At 45.6% G+C, this 18,393-nt stretch overlaps 1 protein-coding gene across 4 annotated transcripts in view; it reads left to right on the top strand.

Moving 5' to 3' along the window:
- Positions 1–18,393, top strand: part of Cracdl (CRACD like) — a 123,988-nt gene that overhangs the window by 31,957 nt on the left and 73,638 nt on the right. The window contains exon 1 of one of the 4 annotated variants that reach the window (XM_028865695.2): positions 16,623–16,827. The exons of the other annotated variants lie outside the window; for them this stretch is intronic. The gene's annotated coding sequence lies outside the window, so the exon portion shown is untranslated. Of the gene's footprint in view, positions 1–16,622; positions 16,828–18,393 lie in introns of those variants that run through there. 4 annotated transcript variants of the gene reach the window in all.

The raw sequence follows: 18,393 nt of genomic DNA, 5'->3' as shown, positions 1-18,393 counted from the left end.
CCACAGGTGGAATCATTTAACACAATGAATCATGATGTCCACTCTTACGTCTCACTGAGGAAAAGACTGCCTTGTTTTTTTCCTACATTAGATTTTTACAAAAGGGGTGGTGAGAAACAATATAGATTAAAAAAAAAAACTTTTATTTTAAATTGTGTTTGCGTGTGTGTGTGTGTGTGTGTGTGTGTGTGTGTGTGTGTGTGTATGACGACAGAATCCAGGAGATGGTTTCTTATGCCCTGGTGCTTGACTTACAGGCAGTTGTGAGCTGCCCAACATAGAAGTTGGGAACAAAACTTGGGTCTACTACAAGAGCAGCGCCCACTCTGGATCTCTGAACCACCTCTCCAGCCCACAGCACGGATTTTTTTTTAAATCAGGGGATTGTGTCCGAGAAGCAAGCCCATGGTAGTGTGTGGTCAGGAGGTTGTCTGTAATGACATCATGCATCCACTCCCTGTATCCTCTCATTCAGACATGCTGTGGTTGGCTGTGATCCCCAAGGGTTCCTGCCCTGGCTGCTTGGTTCTTGAGGGTGGGACTGTTGGAAGGTATTAGAAACTTTTAGAGGTGACGTTTTGTGTAAAGTTGTCTGGCAAGTCATTGGGGGCGCTGTCCTGGCCTTTGGAGGGGCCTGTGTGGTTCTTGTTAGTTTTCACAAGAGGGGACACTGGGAGAGCGCAAGCCTGGCTCCTCCTCACTTTCTGGCTTCCTGTCTCACTCTGTGATCCTTCTCCGTGCTCTACTGTGATGCCATCTGCTGGGAGGGAGGCCTTCACAAGAGAGTGAACACAGGGGCCACTCAACCTCACATGTCCACCCTTCTGAAACTGTGAGCCTCTCTTTCCCCCTATGTATTACTCAGCCTCTGGTTCTTTGTCATAACAATAGAAACTCAAGTCTGCACAGTCCCCAAAACAGCTGAGAGCAGGTGTTGTCTCCTTGTGGCTTTAGGGGTGCGCTTGGCTTTCTTGGGTAGCCAGTCTATTGGAGCAAAAGAACGACAAAGAGCAGTGGTCCTTTAACAGTCCTGCCACTTTCCAACACACACACACACACACACACACACACACACACACACACACACACATACACACAAAGGCACACACACGCTCTCCTCTCTCTCTCTCTCTCTCTCACACACACACACACACACATAGGTGTGCGTGTATAGATGTAACCAACTGTCTTATTAAATAAGAAACACAGAAACAATGCAAAAGAGAAAGCCGAGAGGTCAGAGCTCAGAGCTAAAATCTCACCCTTCCTCCTGCGGTGTCCCAGCTTCCCGAAAGAGAGCTCTATTTCCTGTCTGTTCGTCTATTTAAAGTATTTTGTTCTGCCTTCTCATTGGTTGTAAACCCAAACACGTGACTGCCTCGTCACTGTCTGAATGTACAGCCCCCTAGGTCTTAAAGGCATATGTCTCCAATGCTGGCTATATCCCTGAACACACAGATATCTATGGGATTAAAGGCGTGCACCACCACCTCCACACTCTTGCTATGGCTCTAATAGCTCTGACCCCCGGGCAACTTTATTTATTAACATACAATCAAAATCACATTTCAGTACAATTAGATTACCACCACATGCATGCGCACATGCACGCACACAGGCAGAGGGTTGCGGAAGGAGGGAGAGAGTGTGTGTGTGGGCATGAGTGCATCTACGCATGGTGAAATGTGTAAGTGTACACATGATTGATATGGGGCACTGGCTCCCTAATGTGCTGCTTTTCTTCTTCCTGGTCTCCATGGTCCTTGGAAAGCCAAAAGAAGCGTGACCAAAGAGGACATTGCTGGTGGGTTCTGTGGCCGGACCCTGATGGGGGAAGTGACCAGAGCAACCCTCTTGCTGAGCCTCTGGCCCACCCCCTGCCTTCTGGTTGGGCTGAGACGTCCAGAGCATACTTCCTGAAGTCCTGCCTGGACCCACCATTCTTAGGCCTGCTCTGCCCTTCCCATGCATCTCTCTTGTTTGCTCCTGACACATGGGTGTTTGCCACAGCCAGTTGGGCCTGCCTGTCCGCTTTGCACACCTTGCCCCCATGCTCTGGTGCCTCTCCCTGGGCAGAGTGCCCTCACCACGGCATCCCTTTACTTGACCCGTTCCCTGCCTGTCCATCACAATTCAGCTGTGGTTCTCAGCTGCTGGTATGTATTTGGCATCTGCTTTGGGTCTATTTGAAGGACATTTTTTTTCCTTCTGTTTTCTTTGACTTACCAAGTTGTCTCTGCCACTGACTGAACCACAAGTTTGTATATTGTATATATATTTTACCATACTTCGATGCTTATTAAACAGTTTCATGTTTTAGAAAGGATTGATGTCTTGAGACCTCATCTTTACTCCTTGTTTTGCCCCAACAGCCACCATCACTCTGGGCACCCAAGAGGCCCTCAGATAGGTACTTGTTGACAGACCTCCATACAGGCTGTGGGAGGGTGAGTGTCTGTATGGACTTGACGGAGGGTTGGGATTGGGGCCGACTGAGCTAACTCACATAGCAACAGGTGAATTTCATGTGCCCTGCACTGTCTCAGGGTTGGGTGGGAGGTCCCAGTCCCAGTCCCAGTTCTTCAGTGCTCAGGCCCTTTTCAGGTTCAATGAAACAGGGGGGATGTTCCTGGTGTCTCCACTTTGGGGAGCCGGGGAGCCATGAACTGTTACGAGGTTTCTCCTGGTCATCATGAAATGGGCTGTTTACTGAGACCCCCGCGGCTTCAGCCTCTGCCTTCTTCCTTTTGGAAGAAGGTTGCCTCCTGGTGAAAGTGAGAACTTCCTCCTTCTTAGGAAGGAACAAAGGTTTACTTCTTCAGCATAGACTTCCACGGTCCTAGGGATGAGAACAATGTGCTTTTGTACCTTTTGAGCCCGGTGGTGGTATTGCTAACTTGGGTTTTTGCGGAACATGACTGGACCCATGGCGTCCTGCCATATATTCTTCTTGATGGCTCTGGCTTCATGCTGTGCTGCTGGGGTGAAGGGTGCAGCTAGGCAAAAGCCACTTGGGAAGGTGATGGGAGCCTGGTGGTCTCATCGGCTCCTAGCTCATGAAGGAGCTCTAGACAGGTAGCAGGGAGGAAGACAGACCAAGTCCAGCCTCAGGGTCAGGCTCTTGTGTTCTAGCAAGTCTGCCTGAGTCGGGTGCCTGTACCACACAAGGCCTTCTGGGCTTTCATGCTTTCCTAGTCGGTTTCAGCAAGAGCCGCAGATTTCCCCGCAACGCGCCATGCTGCAAACTCAGACTGCGGTGGTTAGGGGACCCGTGACTGATGATGTCTTTGGCGTCCCAGGGAAACGAAATGTAGGTGCTAAAAGGAGCAGAGGCTGCAGCTGCCGGCGTGAACAGTCACTAGCAGCAGGTAGGGGGGCAGAGCAGTGGGACACGGAGCAGCTTGGATGAGTGTCAGAAGCGTCGCACTCGGTGAGAGAACTGAGCCCCAGAATGTTCCACGGTGTTCTATTCCATTTCTGTGACATTCTCGAGAAGACAGAATGTGAGTGATGGAGAACAGATCCGTGGTTGCCAGGGGTGGAAGAGGGGTGGCGTGCAACCCCGAGTGAACAGACGGGGGAAGTGTTTGGGGGTGAGGAGATGCTTGTGTACCCATCGCTCCCCAGCCAGGTGGTGGCCATGTGACTCTACATGTGTCGAAACTCATGGAGCTGTACATCACGATCATTTGGAAATAAAATAAGTACCAGAAGGGTGAGCATTGCCTGAATGGAGTCACCTCTGAGAACAGGCGTAGGCCCCTTACCCCAGAAGTCACCTCCTCGGTAGCAACATTTACCCAAATCAATATAGGTTAAGCATTCAACCCAGGGCTTTCTCCATCATTTGACGGTGGCTTCTAGGTTCACTCAGGATTGTGGGATGGTTCCTCTTTTGTATAAAAATAGACTGCAGAGTTACATCTCTGCTTCAGACTTGCCTTGAAGACATATGTATGGAGGATTCATATTGGGGTAGAATGTAAGAGCCTATCCGGATTTCTTTCTTTTTGTGTTTGATGCGTGTATACATGCATGCACTTTCCTATGTGGAGTTGATTAACCCAGAACCATTACTTTTCAGCTCTCTTTATTATTTTGAAATATTTCTTCTAGGAAGCCATTCTGGTGACCAGCAGACGCTGTGACTATGTCCCAAGCACAGGTGTACAACCTCAGTACCTTCCCTTTGGCATGCTTGCCCACATTGGAAACTGGGGTACACCCTTGGTGTCTCTTCTCCTCCCTGCCCAGTTCTGTTCCAGGGACCCTGTCCTGTGTATTCCCACTTCTAAATGGCCCTCCACCTGGTGCCAGGCTGCCATCTCATCCCTCCTGACTTAGTCCCTGGTAGCCTGAGTTTCTTAGTCAGAGATTTATCTATTCAGAACATGGAGGACACAGAGAGACTCCTGGCACTTTTTTTTAAAGTCTTTTTTTAATTACATGAGTAATAGGGGTGGGAAGCACACAGTTTCTGAAGAGGTAGTTCCTTCTGCAGAGAAGCTGGAGTGTGTCCTTCAGACCACCTCCATCCTGCTGCACAGCAGAATGTCAAATGTGGCTCCCTGTGCCCTCCAGCTGAGAGCAGTGTGAGGCTCTGGGGAGACCTAGGTCTGTGGTGCTGAAGGTCCGTTGGCCCAGTTCCCCTGATTTGAGGAGGCGGATGGATGGATTTCTGTGTCTCATGCTACAGCAAACCTGTCCTGGCGGATGGATTTCTGTGCCGCATGCTATGGTGAGCCTGTTTTCTTCCAGATTTGAGTGGACATTGTGGAGAGTGCCTGGGAAGGATCCTCCCTGGATCTGTGGTACAGTCGGGTTATGGCGTCAGGGTTAGTGCATCCCAAAAGGGAGGATGTCAGAGGGCAAGGGTTTATGAGCAGAGAGCAGGAAGGCTAGACACTGGTCTGGGAGAGACCAGAGAAAATGATGGCAGAGAATCTGTAGGTAGCAGGGAAGGTTGGCCCTTGTAGTGAGTTTGGTGAGTGTAGCTGGAGTTATCTCCAGTCCCGCCCAGGCCACAGTCACTCAGATCCAAATAAACACACAGAGGCTTATATTATTTAAACTGTTTGGCCTAATGGCTCAGGCTTCTTGCTATCTAGTTCTTACATCTTAAATTAACCCATTTCTATAAATATATACCTTGCCACATGGCTTGTGGCTTACCAGTATCTTTCATGTTGCTACCCATGGTGGCCGCTGGCAGTGTCTCCTCACTCAGCCTTCCTCTTTCCAGACTTCTCATCTCTCTTTGTCCCGCCTATACTTCCTGCCTGGCTACTGACCAATCAGCACTTTATTAACCAATCAGAGCAACACATTCAGAGCATATAGAACATCCCACAGCAGGTGAGTGTGTGAGGAAGCTTACAGTTGGTTTCTGTTCTCACTCTGAGGCCAGCTGGACCTGGAACTGACTATAGTTTATATAAAAGTATATGTGCATGAGTGAGGTTTACATTTTTTTTTTTGTAAAAGTAAAATTATACAGGTTGAACATCCTAATCTCCAAATCCAAAATCCAAGATGCTCCAAAATCTGGAAGTTTTTTTGAGCATCAACATAATATGACAAGAAGAAAACGCCACACCAGCTGGAGCATGGTGGATCATGCCTGTAGTCGTAGCACTTGGGAGGTAGAGGCAGGAAGACGAGACATTCAAGGTTTTCTTAGACTACATAGCAAGTTTGAGGCCAGCTGACTGAAACTGTCTCAGAAAGACAAGAGCAAACCAACCAACCAACAAAAAACAGTTCCCTCCAAAAATGAAAGACAAGGAAGGAGAATGTCACACCTAACTTCCTGTGGTGGATTGCAGGCCAGATACTTTATAAAATACCTCAAGCTCTGTATATAAGGTGTATATGAAACAAATGATTTTTCACATTTAGTTCTGATCCCATCCACAGGATATCTTGTTATGCATATGCAAATATGGTAGAGTCTGGAAAATATCTGTAATGCAAAACTAATCAACCTTCTGTGAACATGTTTCACTAAGGGTTTTTTTTTTTTTTAATAGTCTTGCTGTGTATACCAGGCTAGCCTCAAACTCTTAATCCTCTTGCTTCAGTCTCTTCAGGGCTGGGATGAGAGATGTGCACCACCTGAGCATCCCCCTCCTCCCCTCCTTTTTATAATATGACGTAGAGATACTTCCATGTCATTAAGTAGAGCTACCCCATGACTTTCTGTAGATTTGTATTTATTGTTTTGAATTATATGTAGGTGTTTGTGTCTACATGTGGCTATGTACACATGAGTGCAGGCACCCTTGGAGACCAGAGGCATTGGATCCCCTGGACCTGGGGTGATGGGTGGTTGTGAAGCTGCATGGCATAACTGTTAGGAACCAGACTCGAGTCCTCTGGAAGAACAGCAAGTGCTCTCAACTGCTGAGCCATCTCTCCAGTCCCCTACCTCATTGTTTGGACTGTTTTCCAGTAGTTAACCATGCTCACACCAAGGACTATTTATTTCTTTTATGTTATTTTTTTAACTTGGCATACAAAGTAATGGGTTTCATTGTAGTATTCCGAGGGGTATTTATGATAGATGTGTCTAATTTTTTAGTAGGAACATGATTGTAGTGATCCTCTCCACTCATTTATATTTAAGTGCCTCTCTAAATATTGCTGTAGAAGGAACCTCCAGAAATGGAATTGCTGGGTTAAAGAAAAAATACAGTTAATATTTGAATATCAACTGCCAAGTACTAGTTCAAGAAAGGTATATCATTTTTAAATTCTTATACCTTTTCCCCCTACCGGTGTTTACTCTGCTCTCGTGCAAGTGGATTTTGCATATCATTTCCCACTTTACCTTTGAATTGTCTGATTTCTCATAATACTTATTAGGAGTGCAGTATAAATCAAAGATGGAAATACAGATGTGTGTGTGTGTGTGTGTGTGAGTGAGTGTACATGAACACCACATGCACACACCTTTATTGAACATATTGTAGATGCTTCTTCCTATTATAGTTTATACTTTTTTTTTGTTTGTTTGTTTTTTTGTTTTTTTCGAGACAGGGTTTCTCTGCGTAGCTTTTGCGCCTTTCCTGGAGCTCACTTGGTAGCCCAGGCTGGCCTCGAACTCACAGAGATCCGCCTGGCTCTGCCTCCCGAGTGCTGGGATTAAAGGCGTGCGCCACCACCGCCCGGCTTATAGTTTATACTTTTAAACTGTATTTAAGGCTTTCCCTGTATAGAATAGGTTTGGGAGGGAAGAAACATGAAGCCACTTGTTTTTAGAATAAATGTACTGAGGGAATGGGTATATGGCCCGGTTGGTAAAGTGATTGCTGTACACACGTGAGAACCGGAGTTCTGATCCACAGCTCTCATGTGAAAACTAGGTGATGTGATGGTGTGCCCTGTAATCCCAGCATCAGACAGTCAGAGAATGACAGGTCCCTGGGGCACCAACCAGTCTAGCCAAATCAGTGAGCTCTAGCTTCAGTAAAAGACCTTGTCTCAAAAAAGGTAGAGGTCTATTGAGTTAGACATCAGGCATCAACCTCTGGCCTTCACACACACACACACACACACACACACACACACACACACACACACACACAGCCACAGCCACACTCCCACATATATACACCCACACAAATACATACATATATACAGCATGCACATATACAGGAAGAGGGGGAAAGCTCAGGATTTATAACCTTCAAATTCTGTAATAAAATATGTGAAAAAGAAATAGGAATTTCATTGTTACAGTTGTGCTGGATTACATGTGCTTACTATTCCAGTAGTTTAAAAATAATTGACATATAATTTGCATATCCAAAAACAAGGTTGTGGATGATACCAGTATCTAATTCCAGAACATTTACATATCCCACCAAAGAGGTCATGTGTCCATTGGCAGTCTTCTGTAGCGCTTACTAGAATTGACTTGTGGTGCTGTAAGGGCATGAGCATCTCATCATGGAAAGTTTAAAAACTCCTAATTTAGTCATTTTATCAACAACTAAACCTTAGGTCTACTCATAGTTTCTATGTCTTCTTGAGTCATTTTTGGTAGTTGATGTTTATTTCATTGTTATCTGGTTTTTGGGCACATAGTCATTCATGTAATCATATTAATTTCTGCAGTGTTGGTAGCCATAACCCTTCTTCCATTCTTGATTTTTAATGTTTTGAATTTCCTATACTTTCTTGGAAGATTTAGTCAGGGATTTGTTAATTATTTTTCAAAGAACTTCCCTCCAGATTGTTGTGTTAGTTTTCTCTATTCCTTTTCTATCTTTAATTTTATTAATTTCTTTTCTGCCCTTTGATATTTTCCTTCTGCCTGCCTTCAGTGTAACTTGTTCTGTTTCTATATATTTTCTATCTCTATTTTTAAGGTAGAAATCTATTAAATCGGGATTTTTTTCTTTAAGCATTTACAGCCATAAACCTCCTCCTAAGCACTGTTTTAGCTATATCTCATATGTTTTTGGTATGTTGTCGCTTTGTTTTGATTTATCTCCAAGTATTTTCTAATTTCTCTTGGGACTTTTTCTTTGACCTGTTGATTATTTGGTAATATGTTTAGTTTCTGCATATGTTTTACTTTCCCCAATTCCCTTCTGTTCCTCTCTAACATAATTCTGTTGTGGTTGGAGAATAGTCTTTGCGTGACTTAAATATTTTTAAAGTATTGGCTCTTTTATGGCCCAACAGATGGTCTACCCTGGAAAATGCTGCATGTACCCTTGAACAGGACCTGCATTCTGCAGGTCCTTAGATCCTCAGTGCCAGGTCTCTGTTCACCATGCTCAAGTGTTCTTTCTTGTTCATCTTACGTTTTGTTTTTTTTTTTCCTACTAATTACTGAGATGAGATATTAACATGTTCAGCTCTTACTGATGGATCATCTGTTTCTCCAGTTCTGTCACCTTTACCCCGTGTGTTTTGAATATCTGTCATTAGTATGTTCTCTGTAACTGTTAGATCTTTATCGGTCTTTTCATCATGATACTTTATCTCTGGTAATTCTTGTCTTGGGCAGTATTTCATATTATAGTAACATGGCTGTTATAGCCTTGATTTGGTTGGCAGTTTCATAGTTTTACTCTTAATTTCAGTTTAGTGTCTTTGAATGTAACACATACATCTTTGTAGACATTGTATAGTTAGTTAGATCGTTTTGTGTTGTGTTTTCTGTCAGCCTCTATCTTTTAATTGGGGCATTTATCACTTCATTGTAATTATGAAGATAGCATTCATAAATGCCTTTTACCTTTTGGTTTTGTATCTTACCTCATTCTGCATTGCTGCCCCCCGTTATAATTAATAGATGTTTTCTAGTGTAGCATTTTAAATTCTTTTGTCATTTCTCCTGTGTTTTTAATGTATTTTCTTAACAGTTTCCCTGGGGGTTTCAGTTTACATCTTTATTTATAACAGTCTAGTTTGGATTAATACTGGTATAATTGCAAAAGCATGCCAAGCTTTTGCTCTTATGTAGCCTCATTCCTGCTGTCATTTCAGTGCTATTATTATACAAACCATATCTTTATATACTATGTGCTCATTAGTACAAGTTCGCAGTTACAGATTTAAATGAGTGTCTTTTAAATTAGAAGGAAAGAAGAAATACAAATGAAAATACAACTATATTTTCTCTTTCATGTGGGTTCGAATAACTGTCTAATGCCCTTGGTTTCCTGTAACTTGGTGATCTGGTAATAATTTCTCTACAGTTTGTCTTTATCTGGGAGTGTCTTAATTTTTCCTTCCTTTTTAAATCAGTGAAAAATTCATGTAACAATTTATTAGCCATTTCACAGTGAACAGTTCAGTGGCATTCGGTACATTTAAAGTGCCGAGCAGTGATGACCTCTTTTCTAGCCCCAAGGCATCACCCTACAGTGAAACGTTGGGACAGCTCAGTTTTTGGAAAATAATTTTAATGGGTTTAGTATTCTTCATCCACAGTCTTTTTTTTCCCAGCCTGTGGAGTAGTTTCATGCCTCTGTCCTCCACGACTTCTCGTGAGAAGTCAGTTGCTGGACTTCCTGAGGATCTCTTGTGTGTGATCTGTTGTTTCTCCCTGACTGCCTCCTCTTCACTTCTCACTTAGGTTGAGTCTCATGGGTCTAGGTATGTCTGTCTGTGTGTTATCCACCTGCAGTTAGTTCATTGGCTTTCTTGGATGTGTAGATCATTTACCTTAAAAATTGCAAGTGTTCAGCTCTAAATCCTTCTATTCTGTCTGTGCCTTTTGGTCTCCTCATGAGCTTCAAAAATGCATGCATTGGATACTCAATGGTATTCCATAAGTCTTTGGGGCTCTGTTCACTTTTTTTCACTTTTTCCCCCTAGTCCTGAGATTGGTTAGTATTATTTGATCTAGCCCAACAAGTTTTTCCTTCTGAAGGTCCAAACTTACTATTGAACTCCTTTAGTGATAGTAAAATTTCAGAGGCCAGTTCATGGTGGCACACATCTATAATCCTGGTACTCGGGAGTTCAAGGTTGCCCTTGGCTACAGCTGGAGTTGGCTTTTTTCAAAATCATCTGAAAAGAGAGACACTGAGCAATTTGTTTTTATCTGGTTGGTCTGTGGGCATGTCTGTGAGGGATTGTCTTGATTGGTAATTGATGAAGGAGGACCTTGCACATTGTGGGTGGCACCTTTCCCTATAATGGGAATTACAGGCTAAGGTCCTGGTTAAGCATGAGTCTGTGTGAGCCAGAGAGCAAGCCAGCAAACAGCATTCCTCCATGGGTCTTGCTTCCATTGAGTTCCTGTCCTTCAGTGGTAGGTTGTGACCTGGAAGTGTAAGTCAAATAAATCCTTTCCTTCCCAATATGATTTTGGTTAGAGTGTTTATCATAGTAACAGAGTAAAAGTAGAACAGCTACATAGCAAGTTCAAGGCCAGCCTGAGCTACTCAAGAATCTCTCTCAATAAAACAAATAAAATAAAATTTCAGTTATTGTGTTTTTCAACTCAGTAATTTTTGTGGTTCTCTTTTGAACTTTCTTTGGTTCTATTTTTTATTACTTTTTTTTGGTGGGGCACATGTACCAGGGCCTATGTGTGGCGGTCAGAGGACAACTTTGTTTTAATTACTTATCACACAATATGTTCTGATCACACTCTTCCCTCTCTCCATCCAACTTTGTGCCCTTTCCTCTCTCTTTGAAAAATAATCAAAGAAAACCCCAAGAAATATACACACACTCTCTTCCTCTCCCTATCCTTCCCCCTTCTCTCTCTCTCTCTCTCTCTCTCTCTCTCTCTCTCTCTCTCTCTCTCACACACACACACACACACACACACACACATATACCAAAACAAACAACTCCCCCACAAAAAATGTAAAACAAACATACAAGCAAAAGATTAAGCAAAAAAAAAAAAAAATTGTCCAAACAAAGCAATTGGCTGTCTGCTGGGTGTGTGTCTGCCCTGAAGTGTGGTTAATATGCCCAGTGAGGCTCCATTGGAAAAAAAAATCGTTTTTCCATTTGCAAGCAGTGTCAATTGCAGAAAGCTTCTTGGTTGGGGTGGGAGCCTGTGTGCACTTCTCCTTCTGAGCTGAGACCCTGGCCTGCGGCCACAGTCTGTGATGTGTGTGCATCAGCAGAGGACAACTTTTTGGAGTTGGTTCTTTGCTTCTATCTTGTAGGTCCTGGGGATGGAACTTGGGTCATCAGGCTTGGGGGTATGTGCTTGTATCCTCTAAGACATCTTATCTTTTGTATTTTGTATCTGTTTATTTGTATTGTCTATTTGTTAGGGTGCATTTGACTATGTTCCTTTATGTATTTTTTTTTACATCTTTGAATATCTTAAAACAGTTCAACTGTGGTCTTAATTTAGTAAATCCAACATCTGTACTTCATGGGTATGGATCATATTTTGTTTCTTTTGGTGTCCTATAATCTTTAGATGAAATTTTTAAAAATATGGAGACAACTTGGAATATCCTCCAGGTTTTTTTTTTTTTTTTGCTTTTTATTATTATTTACTTTAGTGAGACAATTCTGTATGGCTTGTATTTTTGTCATATACAGCTACTAAAATCTTTTATGTGGCTAGCTTAGTGATCAATCAGATAATGAGTAGATGGGCATTTAAAAAACATTTGGGACTAACATTTGGTGAGAGCCACCTTGTGTACCTTTTGGAACATCCCTTTCAACACTCATCCGGGCTGTTGACAACCCTGTCTCCATCCTTATTTTCTATTTCTGCAAAGCATCAAGGTCAATCAGAAGTAAGAGAACTAAGTTCATCTCAGGTCTGAGTATATACCCAGACCTGCATGTGGCCTTCTGTGTTCCCAGGAATATGCTGATTGTCCCTTTAATAAAGCTTTGTAGTTAGTCTGCTGTTCCCCTGAACAGTTATCAGCTGCCTCAGGCGTCTGTGAAGTTAAATATTTGGCCGTAATTGTCTCTAACAAACACCATACTTGGGAGGTAGAGTGCTTTTCAGGATGGGTAAGAAGCACCATCATAAGTTACAATGGGTTTTCCCTTTCAAAAGTGAGGAAATTACCACGTAGATAATCATCGTCATCCCCACCACCACCACCACCACCATCTTCATCATCACCACCATCATCAGGGAATAGAGAGGTTTTTGGAGACAGGGTTTCTCTGTAACCATCCTGGTTGTCCTGGAACTCACTCTGTAGACCAGACTGGCCTCAAACTCACAGAGATCCACCTGCCTCTGCCTCCCAAGTGCTGGGATTAAAGGTGTGCGCCACCACCCGGCTGGAATGGTGCTCTAAAGAAACCCCAACCTCACTTCCCCCTGACAGTGACTGCCAGGCTGCCAGTTCACCCCGTAATTGTGACGCTGCTGGTTTTCAGGCTGCCATGGAGCTAGAGAGTAGAGGGAGTGCCAGAGGTGTGATACAGCAAGGGAAAATGCCCTAAAGCTCGGTTTTACTGAGATCGGACTGTTCCTCTTGAATCAACGCTCCTTGAATTCCCGTATTGATTTCTAGAACTCTGACAAATTAATTCTGATTGGTTTGGGCCAGTTTCTCATGGCTTCCATGGAGGAGTGGGTTTCCAGGAGGTCCTTCCTTCTTCTCACATTTTTCTAATGTCAGTTGCCTTTACTTTTGCAGTCAACAGTGTTTCGAATCACATGGAATGTTCACTAAGCCAGCTCAGGGTGGTCCCTTGTCCACTCTGCCCTGAGGCAAGTCGCACGCCCTGTCAAAGTTGGGTCTGGTACGGCAGGAAGTTTTGGCTGGCTGCCAGGTGAGAACCCAGCGTTTATCACACTAGCCATTCCCAGCTTCTAATGGCCATTTTTTTTTTGCCTGTGTTTTCTGTTCTTCCTTCTGCAGTTTCACTGAGTTTATCCATCTAATTTTTGTCATGCTTCACAGGCGTATCTCTGCAATAGTTATCTCATTTTTAGATTGTAAACATCCTCTCTATTGGAAGCATCATCATGCCTCTTAGGTATGACTTATTTCTGCCAAGAATTTTTAATATATAGTTACTGTGTATTTAATCTCTGTTAAAAAAAAAAAAAAACGGTAGGGGAAAATGCAGGTGCTTTTCCCACCAGCATCCTTCCCCTTGGTTTAGCGGCTTCTTGATATGATGTATAAAGAGCGACTTTTGAGTCTATCTTCATTTAGGGTGTTAATCTTAAGCCTAGAGTTCAAGGGTCATATTTATTATGTAAGCCCTGTGTCTGCTGTACCCTTCATCATTGATAAAAAGTGATCTCAGCCCCGGGTTTCAGTCATTGTCTTGACTGGATCGTCTGTGTAAACTGTAGCTCTTCTGTTTGAACTTGGGCTCCCTCTGGATACCTGATGGCCACAGACACACCCCTGTCTGTCTGTGCCACGTGGCCACTCCACCATTCAGTGGTCATTTGTTTCAAGGTTTGAGGCAGGAAGTGCGCGATCAGAGTTCATGCTCTAGAAGGCCTTGGTCTTGGTCAGTGTGGACTTCTACAACAGAATAGCAGGATCTGGGGGGCTTAGACACAACGGAAACCCAGTCGTCAGTGTTCTGGGGACTGGAAGTATATGATCACAGGACTGGGTTCAGTGTCTGGGGAGGATCCGCCTGGCTCGTGGATGCTACCTTCTTTACCATGTCCTTACATGGAAGAAGAGGCAAGAGAGTGCACATATACATATGCATTGGTTCCTTTCATCAGGGCTCCACATCCGTAATCTAGTCCCCTTCCAATGGTCCCACCACCTGATACCAGGAATTGGAACTTCAACATATACACCTGGAAGGCACACTCATTTTGTGTATGACAGGGTCATACTAACAGCCCTGTGCCCTTCTGTCCATCGGAGCTGGACTGGGAGACAAGGATGGTAAGGATGGCCTGGTGGTGTGGCCAAGCAGGCTTGATATACTTCACTGTGGAAGAGAGTGGGGTTCCGGTCTGGCCCAGCATCTTAACCCCTTTTCTACCCATTCCCAGCTCTACCTGTCTCTTCCCCGAAGGCCTGTGTTTGTGATAGGGCCCCGGCTCCATTTCACACGTGTTGTGCATGTCCCTCTGTGTTGAGCCGTTACCATCCCTAGCTCCGTGAGTCATGTTGACCTCTGAGCCATGTGGGTGATCTGGGGACTTTAGTGCTCCTCCTGGCTGTCTCTCTAACTCAGGGCCACCCATCCATGGTAGGGAGGACAGGTGTTTATCAAGCACCAGGCTCTAACCCACCATCCCCCTGCTGCCCTCTGCTGGCCGTGCCGGGTGATGAGACACCTGTGGTTCTCTCTTTCCCTAGCACAGGCTGCTCCCCAGCCTCAAATCGTCTCCCGTGGGTGGCACTATTTCTGAATCCCAGTGAGTGAAGACGGACAGCCAGAGCAGGCTTGCCTGGAGGTGGTGTGGGTGGGTCTCCATGTGCTGCATTTTGAGAGCTGCCAAAAATACCAATGAGCAATAATCCCTTCCATTAGCTCCCCGCCTCCTTTATGCATGACATCATCTCATTGGGTCTGGAAGAACAGTCTGTGTGACAGACCTTGTCATCCTCGTGTGACAGGTGAGATACTCACCAGGCCCCGGCTGGTGAGTGACACCAAGGCCCCGGGGAAGGCATCGAGGTGAAATTCTCCTGACTCTACTCAGACCCCGGTGTGCCATTCTGTGTGCCTGGTGGAAAGTTACCACATCTGGACTCAGACCCCGGTGTGCCATTCTGTGTGCCTGGTGGAAAGTTACCACATCTGGCTGATGGTACTGGTTGCACGTTGCATTAGTTCTGTGCGAAGACATTCTTGCCGAGGGACCACAGAGCTGGTGGGAACAGCTCGCTGCTGCCCCTTGTTGCACTGTGTATTGTACACAGGCCCTGGCTGGGACCAGCAGGGAACACACAATTCACAGCTTGAGTCCCAGCAGCGACTGCTCCCCAGGGGTAATTTCAGCTGGTGCCGGGCACACAGTAGGTAGCTTGTGAGTCCGGGAGGTGGATGCAGAGTTGGATAATTCCAACTGGGATCACTCTGAAGAGGCTGAACAGATCCTTCCTTGCTGGGTAAAAAATGTGAGGCCATCAGAACACGCTGAACCCATGTAGACAGTGGGCCAGAGCAGAGAGTTTGCTCTTTTTCCTGGTTACTGGGCTCTTTAGTTGGGACTTAAAGATACTGTATCTCTGCCATGTACAACTCGACAGCATAATACAAAGATAGCCTCTTCATTGACTGATACCCACCATATTATGATTCACCACCATCCATCATGGGTGCAGCAATACTAAAAGGGTACCCACCCCATCTATCCTATAGATCCCAAAGTCAAATCAGAGAAAGCATGCCCAGACAGCCCAGGGGATTCAAATGCATTTGACATCATTCAACCACCTTCCTATGCTTGGGGAATTAGTTGTTTTTTTTTTTTCTCTTGCAAATAAGCCTTTCAAAAATTTGTTTAACATTTAAAAAAAATGAAAGGCAGATTTTTGTGGTACACATAACTGAAGTCTCATATAGCTGACTTCAGGACTAGCTGCATCCAGGACTCCAGGGGCTCTAAATGTGTGTGTGCTTATTTTCTCTACGGACATCCTGCCAGACTTAAGAGAAAAACACTTGCAACAATTCCAGAAAGCCCCGAGCCTCATTCTCCTTGGTCTGAAGCCTGTCACATGCTTGCCCAGGAGATGTAGCAGCATTGATTGGATTGATCAACTCAAGCCTGAGCCACGCCGTTGTCTCCTGTCTTAGGCTACACTGTGCATTAAGAATATGGCCTTGGCAGATTCTTCTGGAATCCCTGGGGAGAACCAACCAGTTCTTCTCAAAGCACGGTCCCCTCTACCCAGTGGTGCCTAGAAGTGGAACTCCTTTTGAGTGAGGAGAAACCTAAATAAATGGTCATTCATCCATTACCTGTGGGTCCTCATTTCTAGGTGCTTCACACTGTGTGCTGAATACTGGCTGAAATTCCACCTCAGCTGGCCTGCACATGCTCTCTAGAAGTTCATGGGGAAAGCCTTGTCTGTGGGAACCGTAGCCTTGGACATTGGAACTGAGCACTGCTCAAGCTGGTCCCACCTGCGCTTTAGATCCACCACCCTTTACTGTTCCCTTTCCGGTTTGGGAAACATCCTGCCCTTCCCTGGCAACTCTAATTGACAGTTCTGTGTGGAGGGTGGGGCCTCCAGGGCTACCCAGAACCTGTGCTGTAAGATGCAACTCTCAGAGTAGCCTGAGTCAGTTCTGAGGGGTCTCTACCTCTTCCCCAAAGATGGTGTTCCTTGCTTCCAGCACCAGAAAGATCCCTGCTGGATATGACTGGCTTCCCCGTCTGCACTGAGGCAGGTGCTGAGCGGGCAGCTCCTTGTCTTTCAGGTGAGCGCTGCATGTTTGTTCCTGGGGTGTATCCCCACAGCACCCCGGCTTAGGCTCACCTAATGCAGACAAGGTCACACCCAACGCTCTTGACACACCCCGGGAATAGTTGCTTCACCGTGGCTGCCGCCAGAAATTACCTGGGAACTTAAAAATGGCTGACACCGGAGTCCCACTGAGAACCAGCTGTTTTCAAGATGTTTCTCACACTTGGATCTCAGAAGGGTCCTGTATGGGTTCACATGCTGATTGTGTGGGTGAAGGCTGAGGATGTGTAGCTCTGACCAGCTCCCAAGCGGGCTGAGTTACTGCACCCCAGGCTTCTCTGTGAGTGTCAGGGACACTTAAGTCCCCTCTGTGAAGCCTCTGAATCTCCCATAGTGGATGTGTACATTCACCTGTGACAGGTCCTACCATCATGGACTCTAGCCCATGGGGCCACCTGTGGGTAGAAACCGAAACTAGATCCATGGCCTCCCATTCCTGGAGTTGTTTGCTTGATTTCAGGCAGGTGTCAAGTGTACCCCATCTAACCTGTCAGCCAGGAAGCCATTAGGACCCCCAAGAGAGCACTTATTACCCTCTGGAGGGCAGGCTTTCTAGGGAGGAAGGCCGGAGCCTGGTTTGCCTCCCCCTCAGAGCCTGGAACTGTGAAAAGAAACCCAGAAAGTCCCCTGAGCCTCCACACCCTTAGGGGGCAGAGTCCTTGGGGAGGAGCTTCCTCCTCTGAAGGTAGGTGATGTGTCAGAGTGGTCTAGACAGGTGCCTGTTCATAATTTCCAGGCAGCAATCCACCCGGGGCTCTCCTGACACTCCCCTCTTCCCTTGGAGTACAGAACCACAGTTGTGTGTCCCGTGGTCCTGGTGGCCATTTGCCATAGCAACGCTCTTGTCCCTGCCTAGAAGTTTGGTAAAATGGAGGTGAGGGAGAAGAGCTTTTAGGGTGTCTCTTCTCCGTTGACCTCATGCCAGAGGGCTGGAGACCCTGTTATGTTTCGTGAGCAGGCACCCCCAAATAGAAACAGGAATCCCATCGCCTATGGTCTTGGAGTCCCGCCCCCCTCTTGTGTACTGATGCTTCCTGTCAGTCCTACTTAACCACTTGATATCCCGACTCTCTGCAAAGTGTGTGTGTGTGTGTGTGTGTGTGTGTGTGTGTGTGTGTGTGTGTGTACACGTGCGCACGCGCGCGCATGCACTGTGCTGGGTGGAGATCAAACCCAAGTCTGAGTTTATGTGAGGCAAGCACTTGGTCCCTGAGCCATACCCTACCTTAGCCTGCCTGGTGATGAAGGACTCTGTCACCTGGCTCAGGTGAGACATTCCTAATGTTCAACCCGGTGTCCATTTAAGGAGAAAACACACGCTCTTTAGAAGAGTTGCAGTACACGGTAAACTGTGTGACTGTCACACTTGGGCTTACTGGAAGAGGAAGGCTTGAGAAATCCCCAGTGTCCTTGTTTGTTTACAGACTCCCGCCTCCTTGGTCACTTTCCTGTGCATCAGCCAGTGGAGGAGTGTGGTAGTTCTCTCCAGGGAGCATCATGCCCACGGCAGTATTGCAAA

The sequence above is a fragment of the Peromyscus leucopus genome, chromosome 16_21 (genome assembly GCF_004664715.2).
Source record: "Peromyscus leucopus breed LL Stock chromosome 16_21, UCI_PerLeu_2.1, whole genome shotgun sequence".
Taxonomy (NCBI): Eukaryota; Metazoa; Chordata; class Mammalia; order Rodentia; family Cricetidae; genus Peromyscus; species Peromyscus leucopus.
The sequence above is the reverse complement of the archived record's forward strand: the minus strand, read 5'-3'. Positions and strand labels throughout refer to the sequence as shown.